The 2500-nt window shown below is 38.8% G+C and overlaps 1 protein-coding gene across 1 annotated transcript in view; it reads right to left on the bottom strand.

Moving 5' to 3' along the window:
- The window catches only part of LOC138007428 (dual specificity mitogen-activated protein kinase kinase 5-like), a 114485-nt gene that overhangs the window by 32183 nt on the left and 79802 nt on the right, over nucleotides 1-2500 (bottom strand). The gene's annotated exons all lie outside the window — the stretch shown is intronic.

The raw sequence follows: 2500 nt of genomic DNA, 5'->3' as shown, positions 1-2500 counted from the left end.
TGAAAGGGTTAAACAAAACCACCAGCTAGACTAATTTAGGCTAGTTAGGCTACAAGTTATGTGGCCCTGCTGGAGTGTCAGCCTACTAATTCTCCATCTCCAATTCAGAAGGTTGATAAAACAAAACAATGCAGAGGAGCACTTGGGTTTTTTTTTTTTTTTTTTTTTTTTCACAAGCATCCCTATGTCACTTTCTAAAAAAAACAATTCTTCCTTTCATTTAATTACTAGACAATGTAGTAGTTCTGTTAGCATTCTCCATCTCTTTCCTTACATGAACAATAACAAGAATGCACCATTTCAACAATTTCAGTCATGGCAGTATGGCAGGACACTTGTGCCCTCAGCCATCTTGTAATAGCCTAGTCCCTAAAAGTCACCTACAGCTCAATGATCGAGCATCTAAAGTAGTAATCAGAAGGTTATAGGTACAACGACTACAGTGCAATGGGAGCACTACCACTTTTTCAGAGTTGACTTCAAGTCAAAATAAAATTTTAAAAGTGCATCTGCATGTTTTTAGTTTATTATTCTTTTAAAATATTTTTATTTGCTTCATGATATTTTGCACATGTACTGTACATATATGTAATATGCGCTTTTTCAAACATCACATTAAATCTATTATGAGCATGGCATCTGACTGGATGCGGATCCCAGTAATTCCCCAAAATTCGCATCCTCCGCATAATTACAACATTTTTCGCACAAAACAGAATAATTGCCTGATATTACAGTGATGAAGCAGCTGCTTTCCATCCTCATAAACATGAAAGCCACATAAATTGACTATTTTGAAAAACTTTGAAAATTTTTCGTAAACATTGAAGAAAAATCCAAAAATAATATGTGATTTTGTTTGTGTGTGAATTATGTGAATGAGCCTGACATGGACTCTTCGTTCATTTCACCGTGAGGTCATAAATATTTTTCCCAAAATGAAACTCATGTCATGAGGTGTTCTGAATGCCGTAGCATTCAGTCTTTCATTTATAAAGTCAGGCTAGGTGCTAAATGCAGATATAATATTTGCCCGGGGTGCAAAATTGTTATAGTTTCCCGTGGCGGGAATTAATGTTGACACTCACTCCGGCCTGGTGCCACAATGAAACGATTGTCATCGCCCATGGTGGAAAATGTTGTCATTTCCCAAGATCGGGAATATTGTTTTCAGGCTTGGTGCCACTTGCAAGATGAAGTATCATCGTCAGAAATGTAGAGAAATACGAAATTGTTTTCTTTTTGTAGAGAAATGATTTACTCACTTTGCCAATATAACTTATTATTAGATGATTGATTTTGATCTTTATATTTCTCTATTTTTGTGCTAGTTAGCACTTAGTCTAAGTTTAAGTGTTAATAATAATAATAATAATAATAATAATAATAATAATAATAATAATAATAATAATAAAAAGCGAACAGAGGTGGAGATAACGCAGAAGGGGTCTTATATAACAGACACCAAATAGCAATAAATGCTGATCAAGAAGAACCAGAAGCATACAACCTTGTCCCAATATCAACAGTGTGACAATGGTGACCTTTTCTCACAACCAGATTTGCATACAACTTTAACCCAAGATCAAGAAATGTGTAGATTGTTAGAGCCAGCAAACAGGATAATGGAAATAATTAGCACCCACCCTGGGGACTATTCCCAACGTGACATTGACACCAGGACAAAAGAAACACCATCACCAAAAGAATTGGAAGAAATCAACCAAGCGGTTAAGTTATTGATGGAGCGCTACGAGGTAACACCAACGCAGAACCCGTTTGGTTTTCTGTGGTTAGCTAATTGCGTTCTTTACTCGGTGGTTTGCGCGTTTTTGTTGATGAAAGGTTGGAAAAAACAAGGGCCAATAAAGGCAGAGAGATCGCAGGACAGAAAGGAAAAGCTTAAAAGAATTTACGACCAGGAGGCGGGGAAGATCAGAAAGCAATTGTCAATCGCGAAAGCGGAAATCGAGGGGTTGAAAGAAAACAGGAAGATCACGAAAAAAGGAAGGAAAAATAGGTGTCAGCTCCAAAAAGAATGCAAAACCATTTCTGTGGCAGGTTTGGTTAGCTACATGGAGAAAAAAAAGGCGGATCTCCGAAAGTTAAAACGTGGGTTTGACAGGAAAAAGAAACAAGAGGTCTCGCGTGTAATTAACCAACAGTTTAACACGGTCCCTGGTAGAGTGTTTGCGAATTTGAGTGAGATGTTGAAGAGGGACCCAGAGAATGAGCGACCAAGATATAAAGATCCTGGAAAACGTGCTCGAGATGATTCGCGAATGTTTGAAAACATTGAAGAGGCGAGCGAGTTTTGGAGAGAGTTGTGGGAAGAGAGAGGGACTGGGAATAAGAACGTGGCCTGGTTGCAGGAAGTAAAGATCGCGATCTACGAGCAAGTACCACCACCAACGGCCAGCGAATGGGCTCTCGAAGTAGCGGAAGCGGTCAAAGTCCTGTCCAAGAGGCGCAACTGGAGCGCGCCAGGGCCTGATAAAAT

The sequence above is a fragment of the Montipora foliosa genome, chromosome 6 (assembly GCF_036669935.1).
Source record: "Montipora foliosa isolate CH-2021 chromosome 6, ASM3666993v2, whole genome shotgun sequence".
Taxonomy (NCBI): domain Eukaryota; kingdom Metazoa; phylum Cnidaria; class Anthozoa; order Scleractinia; family Acroporidae; genus Montipora; species Montipora foliosa.
Note: the sequence above shows the minus strand (reverse complement) of the source record. Positions and strands in the feature narration are given on the sequence as shown.